The sequence below is a fragment of the Humulus lupulus genome, chromosome X (genome assembly GCF_963169125.1).
Source record: "Humulus lupulus chromosome X, drHumLupu1.1, whole genome shotgun sequence".
Taxonomy (NCBI): Eukaryota; Viridiplantae; Streptophyta; class Magnoliopsida; order Rosales; family Cannabaceae; genus Humulus; species Humulus lupulus.
This window is the reverse complement of record NC_084802.1, coordinates 155909440-155929598: the sequence shown is the minus strand read 5'-3', so window position 1 is coordinate 155929598 and position 20159 is coordinate 155909440. Positions and strand designations below refer to the sequence as shown.

General features: G+C 41.8%; 1 long non-coding RNA gene across 1 annotated transcript; it reads left to right on the top strand.

The window, feature by feature from the left end:
* Positions 1–15493: 15493 nt before the first annotated feature.
* On the top strand, positions 15494–19260 carry LOC133805378 (uncharacterized). The gene is made up of 4 exons (XR_009878946.1): positions 15494–15662; positions 15787–15857; positions 15964–16037; positions 18944–19260. It is a non-coding gene; the product is annotated as an uncharacterized LOC133805378 (long non-coding RNA).
* Positions 19261–20159: the final 899 nt, after the last annotated feature.

The window sequence follows — 20159 nt, the reverse complement described above, 5'->3', positions numbered from 1 at the left end:
GGGGAGGTTTCCCTAGAATCTAACCGTCCAGCCCGGTCATCTTCGTCCTCTAGGGGGTGCCCTCCTTTTGTCCCTACGGACCGCAACACGACCTCTCATTCCCACGGTCCACAGACCATGCCTGGGTGCTTCGTTATGCCTTTCTCCGAGGAATATGATAATCTTCCCTACGCTCCTGCTACTCATGACGATTTGAGGCACCCTTTGTCTGATGTTCCTGCGCCTCCTCCTCCCTCAGTGAGTGGGTCATCCGTCCCTGCTCACTCGGGCACTCCTGATTTGGAGGGGTCATCTTGGGTGAGTCGCATGTCAGCTCCTTATGTGCAAAGGTATACCCGAGTCGCCTATGGTATTCCCGAGACCAAGTGGAGAGGTCTCAAGAGTTTTTCCACGGTGGAGCTTGGGGAGACCCTTGTGCACTCCATAACTTGGGTGAGTTCATGCGTCTTACATTGGTACTTTTTTTTGGGTTTTGGGTTCTTTGTTTGCTCATTTTTTTTTCTTTTTGCTTCCTTGCAGACTTCTCTGGTGGCTCAACACTTCGCAGACTCGGCACGAGACCTGTCTTCCTAAAACGTTGAAAGGGACCGTCTAGCGGTCAAAGTTCAGGAGCTCGAGGGATAGCTTCCTGACATTAAGCTCAAGCTAGAGAAGGCCCTGGCGAAGGCCTCTTCATCGTCAAAAAAGAAGAGGAGAGCGAAAGCGAAGGCTGCGATGTTGTAGGAGAGGGTCACTCTTCTAGAGGCTAATTTGGCTGAGGTCGAGTACAAGTCCATAGAGCGCACCCTCCATGGAATGTGGAGGCAAAATCCTAGCTTTGAATTCTCCTCCTTTGGTGACCATGTCGTTGTCAAGGTGGCTGAGTGGAATGCTTGCAGCAAGAGGCCTTGAGATTTTGCTTCTATAGCTTTTACCTGTTAATTCGATTTGGTTGTATGCTCATTTGAACCTCATTTTTCTTGGGAAATTTTCTAAGTCCTGCTGTGGCTGATGTCGATTTTATCTTGCAACATTATCGCAACTTTTTTTTTTTATATATATGTGATCATTTGTTTTTGCTTCTTTATGCTTGAGGTCCTTTTGAGCCCACCCCTGTATACAGGAGCCAAATGGGTTCGATAGGTCTCTCTTTTTCCTAATAACTTGTCGATACTTTATTTGGACCGAAAGTGATGGTCTCTTTGGTGCACCTTGATTGTATTTGTAAGGATATGTTGACCCTTTGGGTTCTAGCCATCCATTTATATATTTTTGCACGCGCTGGTTATTTCTTGCGAGAAGCGTCCTTCTCGTCATTATGCATAGTACCATTTTTGCAACGGTCTCTTTTAGGACCCTTTTTGGCTAGACGGCTTGGTGGCCGTTCTAGGCTTATTGGTGGATGCTCTTCCTGAGGCCTTTCCTCTCGTGGAGGTATCAGCCTTTATTAGGAGGCTCTTCCTGTAGGACCTTTTGACCCTCTTGATGTTCATAAGGGTAGCTAATCTTCTTAAACTCAAGAGATTCCTTGCAAGATTTTCTTCCTTATTTCCCTTTTTTTTGTAAGGGTCTCTTTTAGGACCCTTTTTGGCTGTATACTCTGCCCCCAAGTGGTTGGCGAGATTTATCTCGTCGGACACTTTGATTATTTTGCTCATGAACTTTGATAATTCCAATTGGTGATAGGTACACGAGAGTTAGATATGTGCTCACTTAAATGAGGAGCGTGTCATGCCAATAAGAAACATATTCATTGAAAATAAGTAGAGTACATAGGTATCTATGGCGATATTGTTCTTACTACATATCGGGGCATCTAGGTTACCCCTCTAATCCATAGCTGCTTTTAAGAGGAGGATTCACAACTATGTTGGGGGGATAACTATGGTAACCCTTTTGATTTATTGCACTAAAAGTGGAGCTTTACCTAATGCTCCCTCTCAAGCGTGTACGCACAACCATTGATTCTGATCTCCTTAGTAACTTTGGGATTGAACTTACGCGTGTTTGTGCTCCCATGCACTACCATCGCCATAGGTTCTGGCGGTTTCATAACTGTGCGGAGGAACATGTTATAACATTCCCCTGCTTCTTTCTGTTCCCCTTTCACGCTCTCTACACCTCCAGGGGTTGGGAGTTTTATGGCCAAGTGGTATACCGTGGTTATCGCCTTCAATTCTCTTAGGGAGGGTCTCCCTAATACTGCATTGAAGGTCGAGGAACAACTTACTATGACAAAGTTTGTCATTACAGTGGTCTGTTTGGGCAGCTCTCCCATGGTGAGGGCCAACTCAATATTGCCCAGGGGCTGTACGTGTTTCCTGTAAACCCATACAGGGAGGTGTTGTAGGGCTTTAAGTTCATGATGCCCAGCCCCATCTTCTCTAAGGTCGGGCGATATAGGATGTCTACGGAGCTCCCATTATCCACCAGAATCTGATGTACCTTCATGTTGGCCAGCTGTATACTTAACACCAAGGGGTCATTGTGAGGAAAATGCACACCCTGTGCATCTTCTTCGGTGAAGGTTATTGAGTCATTTTCCCCTTTAAAGTTTTTCGGGGAATCGTTGTTCTAAGCTTAGCATGCATGGGGGTGGACTTCGTCTGGCCTCCTTGGCGTATCTATCTCGCCCCTTTCTCGATTCTCCTTCGAATCTTGGTCCTCCGAAGATCGCCCTCACCTCTCCTTGCACCTCTAGGGCTACCATCTGGTCATTCATTTTCTCTTTGGACGTATCTACCCAAGTGTCCCCTGCGTATAATTTCCTCTATTTCCACCTTTAAATGAGTGCATTCCACTGTGGTGAGGCCAATGTCTTTATGATACTGACAGTACTTTCCTGGTCTCTCTTTGACCGATCTTTCTTCATTGGTGGGGGTCTTTTGAAGGGGACTTGATTCTCGTTTGCTACGAATATATGCTCCCTAGTATGTGTTAGGTCATTGTAGAAGGTGTGGGATGTTTGCCTAGGATTGCCTTCGTGTTTGTGCTTCCTCTGGTGGTCCTCTCTTGGGCCTTCGTACACCCTTTTCTTTTTTGCATCATTTGAACCTTCAGGGGCTGAGGACTTGACAAGTGATGCCTTCAGGTTCTCATGGATGTCTGACACAAATGTACTTTTGTGCGCGTTCGTAGAAATCATCTAAGTCAGTGACCTCCCTTTTGAGCATATTATCCCAAAGCTAACTACCTAGGCGCACTCCAGCCATGATTGCCATCTTGAGTTCTCCCCTGATTAGGCTTCCCACTTTAGCCGCCTCCATGTTGAACATATGGATGTAGCTCTTCAAGCTTTCTCCTTCACTTTGCTTTATATTAGCGAGGCTAGTGCCCGATAGGGTATAATCACGTACATCATGATGTTTTTGGAGAAACTCGTCGGAAAATTGGTGCCATGACCTAATGGTCCCTAGCCTCAGCCTTTTGAACTGCTTGTATGCAGGCCCCTTCAGTGACACCTTGCTTTGCTATTGATTCCTCTCAGCTTCATTAAATCATTAAAGGCGTCCAAGTGGTACTTAGGGTCCGAGGTGCCTTCATATGGGGTCATATAAGGTTCTTTAAAGTTAGTCGGGAACCATTCCAACTGGATCTCTCACGTGAAGGATGACTCATAGTCAAACTCTTCATCGGTAATGTGCCCCCCAGACACTGTGACGATCTTGCTCTGAAGGCTCCTCATCTCAGTGTTTAGCTCTTGTTGCCTCCTATTCAAGGAGTCCCTCGGCTCATTTGGGTTGGCCTTTTTCTTTTCTCTGCCCTTCGGAGGGGCCATAGGAGGTTTCATCCTTACTTATGACCTCCTCCCATTGAGATTTTTTCTTAGGTCAGGTGGTGCCTCCTTAGAGGCGACTTCAGCTTCGTTATGAAGGTTAGCGTTGTTCTTCTGCCCTGGCCTCTGGGGCTGCTTCGCCTGCCCAGGATGTTCATGCTACTTTTTCTGAGGGGTATTACTAGTGGAGAGTCAAGTCCTCCCATCATCCACAGGGACTGTGGTTTCTCCACCCTCTTGGCCTTTCTCCTTTCGTCTAGGAAGAGGCATGCTTGATTTTCCCTATAGCAGGCCATTCAACACCTCTTGCATATTCTCTAAGGTGGTTTCTAGCCTTTGGTTCTTCCGGTGTAACTTGCGTATCTCCTCTTCGTAAAATCGAGACCTAGATCTTGAGCTTATGGAATGAACTCGAGGGCTCTTGTCTGGCCTGTGTGTTGACGAACCCAGATCTTGCGGGCCAGAGTTCGGCACCTGCGGTGGACTTGGGGGCGGAAACTCTTTGGCATCTTTCGCAGGAATAGCCGATGGTCTAGGATAGTTCTCCTCAGGCTGGACAGCTGGGGACGAAACCTCCCTTTCATCTCCAGGAAACATTTCGGGTGGCGTAGGATTCTTCATGGAGGCCTTCAACTGATCTCCGTCAAGGTGGACCTCCACCTCTCTTGGTTCGCCCAGTCGCTTAGAGTGTCTTGGCATCTTTCTCTTCCAGAATCAATGGAAGAATAGTGGCTTGGTACTTATCCCTCCCACAGACGGCGCCCAACTGTTGACGATAAGAACTCGTCAACTAAGTTAGATCAAGGACTTTTAAAGTTGTAAAAGAAGTGAACTTTAAACTCACTAAATGTCAGGTAAACTTCCTTATGATTTCAAGAACATCAAATGCAAATGCTGGAACTCTAAAATGAAGAATGGAGAGAATGTTGAATGTCACCTTTCATTAGTAATAACTGGTTACAAAATACTTCCCAAAAATCCCCCCTTCTCAGATGAAGGGAGGTCATATTTATAGTAAAGCTCTAATGACTCTTAGTACATTGTGGTCCCTGGAGACACGACTCTGCAAATGTAGTTTACAGGTGGTAGTGGTGCTAGAAGCGTGGTGGTCGGCTCTAGTACATGCCGAGAGTTTGTTGGAGCACCTCCACCTGGATGTACCTCCACCACTTGTTTAGTACAAGTGTCAGAGATTGGCTGATGAGGACCACATCAGGTACCTTACTCATACGAACACTACTTGTCTGGCGTGTACATCGTGTCTGTACTCCAACTCCTCTTGGTTTGTAGGTGCATTCCGTACCTGTACGAGCTCCTCGAGTCATACATAGGCTTTTACCCACACAAGGTACCTTATTCTTCAAGTATTGAAATCCCTATACGTTGTCATGGATGACACAATCCCAATATGTCTGAGAGGCAAGGACCTCGCGTGATGCCCTATGAAAAGGATACATAGGGGACCTTTCATGCCTTAGGCGCGATGTCCTTGGCTCTAGGTACAACATGGTAGGCGAGATGTGCACCTCGCAAGTCCTTCAGCGAAAGATGTGATGCCACATGCAGGGGCTGGCCTTGCGACACCCTTGGTATGAGATGCAATGCTTTGCAGGCGAGGCATGTGCCTCGCAAGACCTGAATGGTATGAGAAGGGGCACATGGGGTGTCCTTGCGAGACACTCAGTTCAAGGCGATTTGGTCTTCAGTGAGGCGAGGCTCCGCGCACGAGGCCTATCCTGGCGCACGCGCGAGGCCATTGGTGCGAGGCCCTTGGCCTGAGACGTTCTGGTGTTCAGCGAGGTGGTGGCTTTGCGAGGCCCAAGGGTGTGTGGCACCTGGGCGCAAGGCGATTTGTTCTTTAGCGAGGCAGTGGCCTCGTGAGCCGCATGGGAGCATGACTCCTAAGAGCTTGGCACTTGGGTCTCCAACCAGGCAAGGGTCCCGTGAGGCACATGGACGCCAACACATGGTCACGAGGCGAGGGCCTCGAAAGGCCCAGGGGCGCGAGACACACAAGGGTGTCGTGAGCCTTCGAGTCTTTAGCAAGGTAGAGACCTGCGGGGCACATGAGAGTGTTCGCTTGAATGTGGGCTCGTGAGACCTATAGGCCTAGCCCGATAGCATGACTAAGTGACCGTTAGCCATGCATTTCAAACAGGGATTAGATATTTTTTCCTTGGTGGATTCTTGGCATCCACAAGAACAAATTAGGGAATTTATTCTTATCAAATATCCACTCTATTATTTATTAATGCAAGATTACCATTCTTTCCTTCTTATTAAGATAGTGAGTTTACCAAAAACAATTAATACTCAGTTTATGAAATATTAAACTCGACCTAAATGAGAAATTTCTATATTTCTACGATAAATTCACATAAGAGAAGCATTAAGATTAAAAACTCAAAAACCACACAAACAATCATGATACTCTCGTTCAAGATTAAACTTATGTCTGATCAATTATAGCATATTTGAACCTCACTTTTGACATTTTAATTCAAACTCATAAAGATTATGTAAAAAGATGGCCAATCAATCACATATCAAAACCACAAATTGAACTGATCTTAATAGAGAAGAAGAGAAATCATAAACTTTGCATTAATTCATAAAAGAGGTTCAAGAGATTCAATTAAAAACCCTAAAACTTAAATTAGTTCATCAACATATCAAAGAAATCCATAATACTAAAATCTAACATAAAGAAAATTAAAGAAGAGGAAAAAGAACTCTAGAATTGATCTCTGAAATCGTTCTCCAGTTGTTCTCCTTGCTCCCTTCATAAAAACTGCACTAAAAACTGATCAACTTTGTCTCTATTTCTAAAAAAAATGCGTAAGTATTCAACCCTAAAATTTTTTAGCCACAAAGGACAAAAGTGCCCTTCAACGTTCACATATGGACTCTCAGCGCTGCAATCCCCTCACAGATGCGTCACGACCCGCCTCTAGATGCCTAGATTCAGCTTGCGTCTGACTTCTCAAGCATCGCAGCTCCACTTTCAAGTGCCGCGACTCTATTTCAACAATGAGTGCATGCACCGCGGCTCTAATTCAAGCACTGCGACCCTTCCGTTTCAAGAATTTAGCAGCCTATCTTACTTTGAATGCGCCGTGACTCCTCTTTAAAGCGACGCAGGCCCATCGTCCAATAATTTTAAATCACTTTTCAAAATCAATTTTCAATGTTGTGGTCTCTCTAGGCATCCATGAACAATCAGTCATCTAACTATATGCAGAAACCACAGAAATCATCCCCAGTTCAATACATTTTATACCACATCCATGCCATCCCTTCATAAACTATTAAAACCTGAAAATACACACCAAACACAAGCATAATACCACACAAAACCACTTTAAAGACTAAAACACACTCTAAAACTGTACTATAATAGACTCAACATGATTAAACTCTCTATGTGTCGGAGGTCGTGGTTTAGGCACATAGGGAGATCCATCTCCTGTTTTTAGCTCCTAGACATACCTCTTCTAACCATTTCTTCCCGACCCTGCAAAGTGTGGTTCCCCGACAATGGTCATTACGTGTTCTCCATCAATTAGGGGATGTAACGTCCCAAATTTCCTAATAAGGCTTAGGGCCTTGATTAGGGGGTCAGGATGACAAATTATGGAATTATGTGATTATGTTATATTTATGTGCATCATTATGTGATTATGTGAGTTATATTATAATATGACTTGATATGCATGTTTAGGTGTATTAAATATGCATGTGGTCCCAATTCTGTTTAATTGGGCAATTTTCATAATTTGGCCCGTTTTGGGAATATTTGGCATATATATGATATATGTGTGTGTGAGACCACATTATTATGTGAGTATGTTTGGGTTACTCGGCACGAGATGATCCTAGGGAGCAAGCTAGTGGGAAAGTCACAACGGGACCCATACTTGACTCGGAGTGAGTCAAGGGGTATTTTGGGTATTTAGCATATTTAGGATATTGGGTAATGGGAATGATTATTTGATGATATATTGGGAGTTAGTGAGATTAGGAGGGAAATATGGGAGTTTTGACTATTTTACCGTGGGGGACATTTTTGGGACCCTAAGCATTAGGATTTGATTGAGGTTACTTAAGCTCGAAGTAACCTGTCAGAAATGTAAAGAACGTTCAGAATGTACTTTCTCTCTCTCCCGTCCCCTTTTTGAAACCGATCACATTTTCGAAGGAAACTTGAGTTTTAGGACTTGGATTCAGGCATATCGATTCTAGGGAAGATTAGAAGCTTATTGCCGAAGGATTTAGTTGGGAAACGACTCAATCAGAGGTAATCCGAGTTTTAAGTTTTCAAGTTTTTAAGCTTTGATTGGATTTTATGTTTTGATGATTTTTTTGGATGGTTTGAGATTTGGGTTTTGATGGTTTTGGATCATTGGGATGTTTGGGAACTTAGATTTTTGGATTTGGATATGTTTGGATAGGTTTTTGGAAGGTTTTAAATGGGAGAAAACATAGAAAATGGCAGGGTTCGTGGTCAAGTCGCAACCTTGTTCTAGGAAGTCGCAACCTGAGTGAACCCAGAACCAGGAAGAGTCTGTCTGGGGGGCGTGTCGCCACTCTCAAGGGCCAAGTCGCGGTTTGTACCTTGAAGCCCAGAGGAGGGCTCTCTATCATGGAGGCAAGTCGTGACCCTCAGGGCCATGTCGCAACCCGCTTGTGCATTTTTGGACATATTCAGTTTTTAGTCGTGGGAACTTAACACTAAGGGCTTGGGATCGATCCTACTACCCAGTTGGGTAGGATTTGACATCCCAGAGGCTAGGAATCAATTTGAAAGTATTTATTTACTCATTTTTTATCATGGTTGTGACTAGGTGATCGCTAGGGGCTTGAAAACAGAATCGTGCGTGAGGGTCATTTATTGGTAACCTGTGCTTGGACCAAAGGTAAGAAAACTGCACCCAATATGTGATGCATGTGATACATGTGGTTATGGCATGGCATGAATGTTAAATAGGGAATTGATCAGAGCTTGAGTCTCTGTAATTGTGCATAATTATGATTATGCTTGTGATTATTGATTAAGCATGTTGATTGCCTTATATATGGATATTTGACATATGATATATGTCTGTTTGCATTACCTCACTAAGGAAGCTCTGACTTATTAGTTAAGAAATGAGAATGGTGTTTAGCACTGGTTGTGAAGCTCTGACTTATCAGTCATGATCGACAATAGTACTTATAGTTGGTCGTATGGAATTGATTTATGAGTCAAGAGCGGCATTAGCATTTTTAACACACGCCAAAATGATTAGATCTAATCAACATGAGCATTAAATGCTTGATCGACCTATTGGCCGAAGAAAACTAAAGCGCTTGGCTAGCCTAAGGCTAGTTACTCAAAGTTAGGGCTAAAAGGCTTAGGTGACTCGAATGTCATATGGCCAGGGCGCAGGTCCTCAGAGAGACTTACTAGTCATCTATTCAGGGTGCAAGACTCTAGAAAGACTTATTAGTCATCTATTCAGGGTGCAGGACCCCAGAGAGACTTATTAGTCATCTATTCAGGGCGCAGTACCCTAGAGAGACTTATGAGTTATCTATTCAGGGCACAGGTCCCCAGAGAGACTTATTAGTCATCTGTTCAGGGCGCAGATCCCCAGAGAGACTTATTAGTCATCTACTCAGGGCATAAGTCTCCATCAACATTTATTTGTACTTGCCTGGATGCATGAATATGGTTATTACTACTAGGCATGCTTCTTATGATTTGGTGACACGTTATGTCCTGCTTATGAGCATATGTTTGAATTTTCATACTGAGCCTCGACTCACGGGTGCTATGTGGTGTAGGTAAAGGTAAAAGAAAGTTGGACTATCCTTGAGTTGGAGAGCTTAGGTGACGATGTCTACATATGTGGCTGCTCAACCACCACGGCCGAGGGTTTAAAGAGGAACTAGGGTTAAACCCTATTTTGCCGCTTAGGTCGGCTGGTTGTAACTATTTTATTGTAATTAACCTTTAAAATGCATTTTGGGATCCCAATGTATACAGTAAACGTATTAGTGAAACGTTGTATCTTTGACCAAATTTTTTAACCTTAAACTATTACTCACATTTAGTTACACTATTTTGGCCAAATGATTCAGTTAGCAAGTTTAGCACTATTTAAAATACACAACGTAATAGTCCCTGGGTAGTAGGGTGTTACAACTTGGTATCAGAGCGAGCTGAGGTTAAGGGTTCCTGTAGACAAGCCTGGCATGTACACTCGTCACTAAAGACAAGCTTCACTCAGGGTATGGTAACTATTTTTTTGGTTATGTGCGTAATTGCTTAAATAGAATGTAAATGCTTTACCTGCATGCCTTTTTAGGGAGCATGAGATTCTGTTAGGGCTTAGCCCTTGACTATTGATATGATTATATGATTACCTGCTCAGTGAATATATAAATGTGTTATTTGCATGTTGGAGTTGAGAGCATGGTATGTATGTTGGAAGAGCAAGGGTAATGATTGATGCATGAATGTTGTGGGCGTGTTTTTAGCACTGTAGTGATATGAGAATGTGGTGTTGTGTGATTGTTCCCATGGGGAAGGCTTTTGAATATGCTCATCATGTTGAATGGGTCAAGTTATTAACTGCAAATTCAATCAGAGGTTATGTACCCAAGGTAGTTAATGAGACCTGGTGGTAGTTATACTGAGGCTGGAAATTTCAGCCAGAGCCCGAGCTCTTCACCCGCCCTTCAGAATTTGGAGTAGGTGTTTACATATATGCATATAAGATTCAGAGGGAAGAGGATGAGATCAAGTGTTTAAAACAGCAGCAGGTTTTGTCAGGGAACACCTCTTCCTTTGCTATGCCAGGAGTGGCACTGGTATTGGCTCAGCCTAGGGTTGAGAACAGGTGGGAATTTCTTTGTGGTAGATTCCAGGAATATTACCCTCTAGTTTTTAAGGGAGGCCTAGATCCATTCAGAGCTGAGCAATAGATGGGCATGATCAGTTCCATCCTAAATAGTATGGGGGTGGTAGGTCACGATAGGGTGATCTGTGCGACATATGTGTTGCAGGAAGATGCCCGGATGTGGTGGGAAGTGGTATCCCAGACACGAGACACAACTGCAATGGACAGGAAAGAATTTAGGCAAATGTTTAATGAAAGATATTACTGTGATGCAGTTAAGATTGCTAAGACAAATGAGTTTCTGAACCTGGTTCAGGGAAATGCAACAGTAACCGAGTATGTTAATAGATTCGATGGGTTGGCCAAGTTTTCTTTTGATATGGTACCCACAGATGTAGCTCGGAAGGAAAGATTTATCCAGGGATTGAATCCTAGAATAGCTTAGGGTGTTAGAGTCGCCCTAGTACATGAAATGTCTACCTACGCTCAGGTGGTAGGGAAGACTCTTGCTGTTGAGAGCACAGGAAATGAGATTGTGAAGGAGATTGCTGGAGAGCGTAGTGCTCAAGTAGTGATACCTCCATTGGTTGGATCAGGTAGGGGCAGAGATCTCTGTGATCAGGAAAGAAGAGTTATCAATGTATTCGGTACCTCTGGTTTAGGAAAGGAGTTTCGAAGTGCTGCGGTACGCCATCAGGGCAAGGACGAAAATCAGAAATTTTACCCGAAATGGACTCGGTGTAAGAGGCATCATCTAAAGGAATGTCAAGCAAAGGGATGTTTCTTTTGTAGAATGGTTAGGCACCTCATTAAGGATTGCTCAGGACTGAGGATAGATGAGCAAAAGGGGGTGGAAACTCTACTCCAACTTGAGTGTTCGCTCTGATGCAGTCAGAGTTAGAGACTGAGATTGAGGTTAGTTCCTCAGTAGTGGCAGGTTAGCTTCCTATTTATGAGTTTTGTATTATGCTGGCTAGTTTTTGTTCCATGTTGTTATTTGCTTGTTGCATCTAGTGAGGTATAGACTTGATATGCAGATTACATGGTTATGTTGTGATGAGAATGTGATACTCTATTGGTAATTTTAAGAGGTGGGTTAGGTTATGGTGAGAAGGACTCATCAGTTGATTTGATAGAGTTGGTTATGATTGACTTCGATATGATCCTGGATATGGATTGGTTAACCAAGTACGGGGCAATGAAAGATTGCAAGGAAAGGATGGTAACCCTTGGGTTTTAGGGTAAGAAACCCTTGTATTTGATGGCACTGTGCATGGACATTGTATGTTTATGACATCTGTATTTAGAGCTAAAGACCTATGGAAGGATGATGCATAAGACTCGTAGCTAGTGTGATGAATACCACTTAGGTCGTGCCAGTGGGACCAGGACAGACTGGATTCGTCTGTGAGTTTCTGAATATGTTCCAGAGGATTTGCCACAATTACCTTTACACAAAGAGATAGAATGGTGATTATGATGGTGCCAGGGACAGAACTAGGTCTAGGACACCGTATTGAGCGGCTTCAACAGAGCTGTAAGAACTAAAGGTTCAGTTATTGAGTAAGATGATATTCATTAAGGTGGATCTTTGATCTGGTTATTACCAGCTAAAAATCAGGGAGAAGGATATGCAAAAGAATGCTTTTTATATTAGATATGGGCACTAGGAGTGTTGAGTTATGTTTTTTGGATTTGATTAATGCCGAGTTGTTTTGATGGATTAGATGAACTAAGTATTCAAAGATTATCTGAATTGGATTTATGATCGTCTTGATCGACGGTATTGTGGTATACTCTCAGTTGGAGATTTGTCGAGGTCGAGGAACGCCTCAGAGGACAGGAGTTTCCTTGGACGGACAGAATATTAAATGTGCTTTGGGGAAGAGTTTCGAGTCTTCCTACAGATCAAAACCAATTTATAAGTTATTATGGTATCTTATTGACAGAAAAGGTAATTTCCTACGCAACATGTTAGTTGAAGGATATGACTAGAACTAGAGAAGAGTTACTGGTGGGCTAGGTGGCCAACATTATGCTTAAGTTTACTCTTGTAGAGAGGATCAAAGGAAAACAGTTGAGAGAACCAAAAATGGAAATAATTGAGTGGAATGTCTTAGCTAGATTAGCTAAGGAATATGTAGTGCCACGTATGAGTTTATTGAGGTATAGGGATCGAACTTGGGATCTGGTGGACATTGGGATTAAACGGGGGATTCTGGGTGAATCTCATACTACCTCTTATTCTCTTCATCCAGGCATCATGAAGATGTACTAGGATCTGAAAGCTTTATATTGGTGGCCTTGGATGGAGAGGGACTTGATTGAATATGTGGCAAAGTTCCTAACCTGTTAGCAAGTCAAGACAAAGTATTAGAAACAAGTAGGGCCATTACAACCTTTGTGTATTACATAGTAGAAGTAAGGAAGCATCACGATAAATTTCGTGGTGGGGCTGCCCAGGATAGTGGGCCAGCATGATTCAGTTTGGGTCATTATGGACAAGTATACAAAGTCAGCTCACTTTTATCAGTAAGGACGAGTAATACAGTTGATCAGTATACAAGTCTCTATGTGAGAGGGATATTATGCCTTCATGGAATTCGAGGTTTGCATTACCTCATTGAGGAAGCTCTAACTTATTAGTTAAGAAATGACAATGGTGTTTAGTACTGGTCGTGAAGCTCTAACTTATCAGTCATGATCGACAACTGTATTGAGCGCTGGTCGTCTGGAATTAACTTATGAGTCAAGAGCGGCATTAGTGTTTTTAATGCATGCCAAAATGATTAGATCTAATCAGCATGAGCATTAAATGCTTGACCGACCTATTGGTCGAAGAAAACTAAAGCGCTTGGCTAGCCTAAGGCTAGTTACTCAGAGCCAGGGCTAAAAGGCTCAGGTGACTGAAAGTCACATGGCTCAGGGCGCAGGATCCCAGAGGGACTTATTAGTCATCTATTTAGAGCGTAGGACCCTAGAGAGACTTATTAGTCATCTATTCGGGGTGCAAAACCCCAGAGAGACTTATTAGTCATCTATTTAGGGCACAGGACCCTAAAGAGACGTATTAGTCATCTATTCAGGACACAGGTCCCTAGAGAGACTTATTAGTCATATGTTCAGGGCGCACATCCCCAGAGAGACTTATTAGTCATCTACTCAGGGCAAAGGACTCCATCAACATTTCTTTGTACTTGCCTGGATGCATGAATAGGGTTTTTACTACTAGGCATGCTTCCTATGATTTGATGACACGTTATGTCCTGCTTATGAGCATATGTTTGAGTTTTCTTGCTGAGCCTCAGGTCACGGGTGCTATGTGGTGCATGTAAAGGTAAAAAAAAGCTGGACCGTCCTTAAGTTGGAGAGCTTAGATGACGATGTGTACATATACGACTGCTCGACCACCACTGCCGAGGGTTTAAAGAGGAACTAGGGTTAAACCCTATTTTTCCACTTAGATCGGTTGATTATAACTCTTTTATTGTAATTAACCTTCAAAATGTATTTTGGGATCCCAATGTATACAGTAAGCGTTTTAGTGAAACATTGTATCTTTGACCAAAATTTTTAAGCCTAAACCGTTAATCACATTTAGTTACACGATTATGGCCAAATGACTCGGTTAGAGAGTTTAACACAGTTTAAAATACATAGTGTAACAGTCCCTGGGCAGTAGGGCGTTACAAGGGAGGTCGATTACCCTCCCTCGCAGGTGGGGCCGTAGCCTGTTGGGCTGGTTGAGTCAGAACTGCCTTTTGACCAGGCGAACCATGGAATTGGTTCCAGTTTCGGACGTATTGCCTGAGGTAGCCTCTCGAGATCAACCCTTTGATCTCATCTTTTAACTGTATGCATTCATCAGTTGTATGACCCACATGCCTGTGGAATCTGCAGAACTTGTTTGAATCCCTCTAGGTTCTTTGATGTCACATTGCATCGGGTCGCCTAAAGGGGACCTGATTCTCATTTGCGACAAATATATTCTTCCGAGTATCTGTGAGCTCAGTATATATTATATAAATGGAGAAGTGTTTATCTCCTTTATTTTTCTTACCCCCATCAGCCTCGGGGTTGTTCCATTCATTCTTCTTTCTCTTAGAAAAATTGTCTCCTGAGGGTTGTGTTGTGGATGTAACGCCCCGCGTTTAGGGCACTGGGTAAACTCTAGTTCGAATATTTTTAATTCCCTATATTATATATTATGTCAGGGGAACATATGTTACAAGAGGTTTTGATGTGTGAATGCTTGCCATGCTGTGGTAAGTGTGGTTTATTTTAGAAACTGAGACCTTTGGTCATGGACCGGGTCGAAAACCCTAATCGGGTAAAAATGTCAGATTAATTAAATAGGAAATACTATGGCATAAAATATTATTTTTGTCTGACACTGGGACTTTATAGTCGAGCCAATAAATTTACGAAAATTTGATTGTGGATTTAATTCCAATCAATCAGGTTTAAGAATGGAAATTCTTGCCTGAGCCCCTAAGGGCATTTCGGTCAATTTGAGTAAATTACCAAAATTATGTGTTATGTGACAAAATTTATTTTTGGTCACATTTATTTAATTAATTTTAGCTTGGGATATTTAAAAACTACAGGGTAAAATTTTGGTTAAAAATTATAAGTGAAATTACCAAAGGGTCCTTGAATGCCTTAAAGTGTGGTAAAATTTGGCAATGGCATAAAAGTTTTTTCACAAGGGAGGAGAGAGAAAGGTGGGCAGCTAGGCTATGCCTATCCACTCAAGTGTCTTATGACACATATCCTAGGGAAGATTAAGAGACTACCATAATGATTAATGCTCTTCCATATTTTTGTTCCTTTTTCACCAAAACTACACGCTTCCCTCAAAAATCAATTTTTTCCACTCAAGCAAACTTTCTCTCTTCCCCTACACTCCCCAAACCGAAATGCTAAGTCCCCTAAACCCCCATTGTTGCATTTCTTCTCTTCTTCACAAGTTCAAGAGTACTCACCTCCATTGAAGGAAGGAGATCTTCAAGAGTTCTAGCATTGTAAGCTTCGGATCATAGCTCTTCCTTCTCTTTTTTTTTTCTTTCAAACCCAAAACCCTAAGGGGATTTTCTGTGCATGCGTGTGGTTCTAATGGCCATGTATGGCATGGATCTTGTGTTCTAGGGCAAAAACAGAAGTGGTTCTAAGGAGATTTCAAGGTTTGGAAGCTCTTTGGTGCTTTAGTGAGAATCAAGGTAAGATTTTAGGATTTGGTTAAGTTTGTTTTTTCTCTTTCCACTCATCTCCATTTTCTACCCTAACACTCTCTAAAAATCTTCATGTGAAACCTATGGGGCTCAGTTTAAGGGTATAGAATCCAAGAAGGAAGTTTGGACAAGCTAAGGACTATTATCTCCAAGCAAGAACCATCAAAGGTAGATCTTTGGTTGGTTTTAAGTTGTTTTTGGTTATTGATGTTAGATCTGGTTGTATAGGTTTTTTTGTTGATTTTTGAAGTTTATTTTATGCTTGAGGGTTAGATTGGTTGATTTGTTGATTTTCATGCATGCATATGGCTAGGGTTTTGCTAGTTGTGTTTAGTTTTGCTAGAATGTGTAAAAATGCATGCTGCCAAGTTTTCGTGGTCTGACTTCCAACGGGTCAAATCATACCCTACTACCTCTATTTATGGAAATAATTTGTATGTTTGCATAGTTCTAGATGATTACTTGAGTTTAGGCTTTTAAAAATCGAAAAAAGGAGTTTTCAAATCGAAGTTTTGAATTTTTTGGCATCTTGTCTGGGAAATTTCTGGGCAGCATGCACTTCCCAGATTATTTTGACTTTTGAACAGGTTTTACTACTAAAAAAGCTATGGACTTTTTTAAGATGTTATTTTAAACATGCATAAGGGTCACTGTGAAATTGTAAAGGAAAATATGTTAAGGTATAAGAGATATGATTTTTCAAAATTTGTCCTAGAATCTAGAAACAAAATTTCTGGGCAGCAAGCACTGCCCAGATGGATTTAAACATTTGGTTAAGTTTTATGATTCCAAAAATTATGAAATTTTGTAGGAAGCTAATTTAGAAATTTATAAATATCCCTGTAAAATTTAAGAAATAACTGGGCAACAGTGTAAGAGAAATAAATTTTCTAATTTACCATAAAAACTGGGAAAAACTTCTGGGCAGCAGGCACTGCCCAGATTTCTTTAAAACTCCGAATAGGTTTTGCCATCCCAAAAATTATAAAATTTTGGAGGAAATTAGTTAAGATGTGTAAAAGGACTCCTGTAAAATTTGAGATAAAAATGTGTTATGGTTTAAGAGAAATAATGTTTTCAAATTTCCCTAAAAGCTTAAAGGTAGCAATTTCGAACCTTAACGAAAAGTTGATTTTTACCATATTATAAGTTAAGGGCCCAATTTTCCTTCTTTAAAGAAAAAAACATAAGGAGAGATCCTAGGTTATGGATGAGAATTGGTAAGAATGGGAGTTTGGGTTTTGTAGAACCTTTAAGAGAGCGATATGACATTGTTAGATATTATTTGAAACATATCAATAAGTGGTATTTTGGTAAATAATAGAAAACGATAAATTTTCATAAGAGGATGACAAGTTGATATTTTCTAAAGATATGAGTTGAGTATAACTCATTTTTCCTAAAACCAAAATACGAGTTATCCGATAAGTGAGTTCTTCATTTAAAGAATATTAAAATGCATGGCACGGTGAGTGTGTCGCGGCGAGACCGGTTTTCCTATGATACCGTTAAGACTGAAACGAAATCCGGCCTTATACACTATGAAGTGTATAAGAGACTATAGTATAGAATCCCTAAGAATTTATTTCATGTAGCTATTGTGGAATATTAACTATAAGAAAATGCCATAGTTTAATCCGAGTCACTGTGTGGTTTCACTACAGTGTTATCTAAGCGTGAAGGCTCGCTTCTGGATAGAAGGTTCCCACGAGCAAGCGTTAAGGAATCTGGGTAAGACAACTTATGATATGTTTGGATACAACACGTTAATGACTAGTTTAGATAACTGAGTTATTAGTTAATAATTTGAATTAGTCCTAGAAGGTTTACTCAAGACCGTGGTCCTAGAGAATTCACATACTCATGACTAAGGTAAGCAGTCTGGCTAGCTACTGCGATGGCTATGAACTCCAGCTAGCCATTGGGGAACTATGTGAGAAATTGATTCACCACCGATGCCTGTGGCTAAGGTCGGTTGGCCATCGCAATATGTAAGAAGTCTGGCTTAACACCCATGACATAAGAGTCCGGCTAGCTACCGTGAGAACTATGAACTCCGGCTAGCCACCAGGGAACTATGTTAGAAACTGGTTCGCCACTGATGCCCGTGTGGCTAAGGTCGATTGGCCATCGGAATATGTAATAAGTCCGGCTAAACACCCGTGACATAAGAGTCTGACTAGCTACCGTGACAACTATGAACTCTGGCTAGCCACCAGGGAACTATGTGAGAAACCGGTTTTCCACCGATGCCTTTGAGGCTAAGGTTGGTTGGCCATTGCAATATGTAAGAATTCTAGCTTAACACTCATGACATAAGAGTCCGGCTAGCTACTGTGACAACTATGAACTCCGGCAGCCACCGGGGAACTATGTGAGAAACCGGTTCGCCATCGATGCTTGTGTGACTAAGGTTAGTTGGTCATCGCAATATGTAAGAAGTCCGGCTTAACACCCGTGACATAAGTGTCTGGTTAAACTCCATGATACGTAAGTAAGTTAATTCCATAATCAAATCTCTATGGCTAAGAAAGTATGATGAATTCCTCTAGGAGTCTGGGTAACCGCTGTAACTAGTTTACACCCGTCAACGCTATGGTGAGATATGTTAAGATGTATTAAGATATGTTAAGCTATGTTAAGATATGTTGAGATATGCTAAGCTATGCTAAGATATGTTGATATATGTTAAGCTATGTTGAAGGTTCCTCCGGAACCCTAAGTAAGCATGTATGTATGATATGATATGAATGACTAAGTAACTATGTATGTTATGATACAACTGAGTAAGTAAGTATGTATGTTACCAGTTAAGACGTATGTATGCTCTGGGATTTTATGCGTGCAAGTGTACTTTCAGGATACAAATCTTGGTTATGAGGCATGACAATAAGTTTCCCAGAACGTTTGTACGTTCTTAAATTGTATATTAGGGTTCGGTTTCATCAGAATCCTATTATTGGTTGATTATCTGCCTAGTTACAGTTAGTTAAGTTCTTGCTCTGTTTATGTTGTTATGTTTGTTAAGTTGTTCTTACTAAGCATTTCGCTTACCTAGTTGTTTCGTGTTGTAGGTAAGCTCAAAGGAAAAATGGATCAGTGAGCGCTGGAGTTTATCTGCAAGAATGTACATGTGGACCAACCTTTTGGGGAAATTATGTTTTGGTTACTAGAACCCATCTGATAACTAAGAAATTATTTTGGGCTTGTTGAATGTTTAAAATTATGATACTGTAATTTACTTTTAAGTATGCACATACTTCCAAACTCTTGCATGTTTTGAAAAGTTTTTTTTATATGGATTTTCGATTTCCTTCTTTTAGAAAATTGTTATGTTTTTTTTCTTCAGCAAATTATGTTAAGAGAATTACAGGACGTTATCGTGGAGGGTGCAACCGAGGTAGTGATTGAGTTAACATTTGTTGTTTTAGTTATTGAGGACAGAGGAGCCAATTTAAGTGCCAACCTTGCCTCCTCTACATTGAAATACCTCTGGGCCCGAGTGGTGAATTTGCTTATTGTCCTCACAAGCTTCCTTTGCATGTCGTCCCAAAGAGGACTTCCTGGAAATACTCCAGCTCGTACTGCCATAAGATGACTGTTGTCATCAACGTTGCGAGCTTAGGCTGCCTCTATATTGAACCTTGCCAGGTAGCTCTTCAGTGATTCATAACTTGGAACTGTTTCTTGAACTCCTTAGACAACTGATCCTAAGACGAGATCGAGTGTCTTCGGAAATTTTCAAACCAATTCTTTGCTGGTCTAGTGAGTATGGTGGGGAAGAGCATACATCTAAGCTCATATCCAACATTGTTGGCTCGCATCTTAGTATTGAACGTGCTCAATTGGCTGCCTGGGTAGGTAGTCTCATCGTAGAGCGCCACGTGGGGTATCTTGAAACCATTGAGGAATGGTGTGTTAGAATTATGGGGAGCAAAAGGCTCGAGCACCTCATCTGAATCATAGGCCTTTTCTTTATTTTTCCCTTCTCGAAGGAGTTTGAATGCTTCCTCAAGTTTGTTGATTTTCTCTTAAACCAAATCCACTGGAGGGGGAGCATGGGCTACTGGGAGCTGGTTGTTGTTCATAGGAACTCCAGCTCCTTGTCGCAGTATAGGGTTGTATTGATTTCCATAAACTTGTTGTAGAGGCTCCCTCTGGGCATTTAAGTGTGCCCACAAATCCGGGTTTGGCTGCCCCTGACTCTGGTTCAGGTGGTCCCGAAGATCAGAATAACCATTAGGATAGTTCTCATAATATCTAGGTTCAGTGTTATAAACACTCACCGAC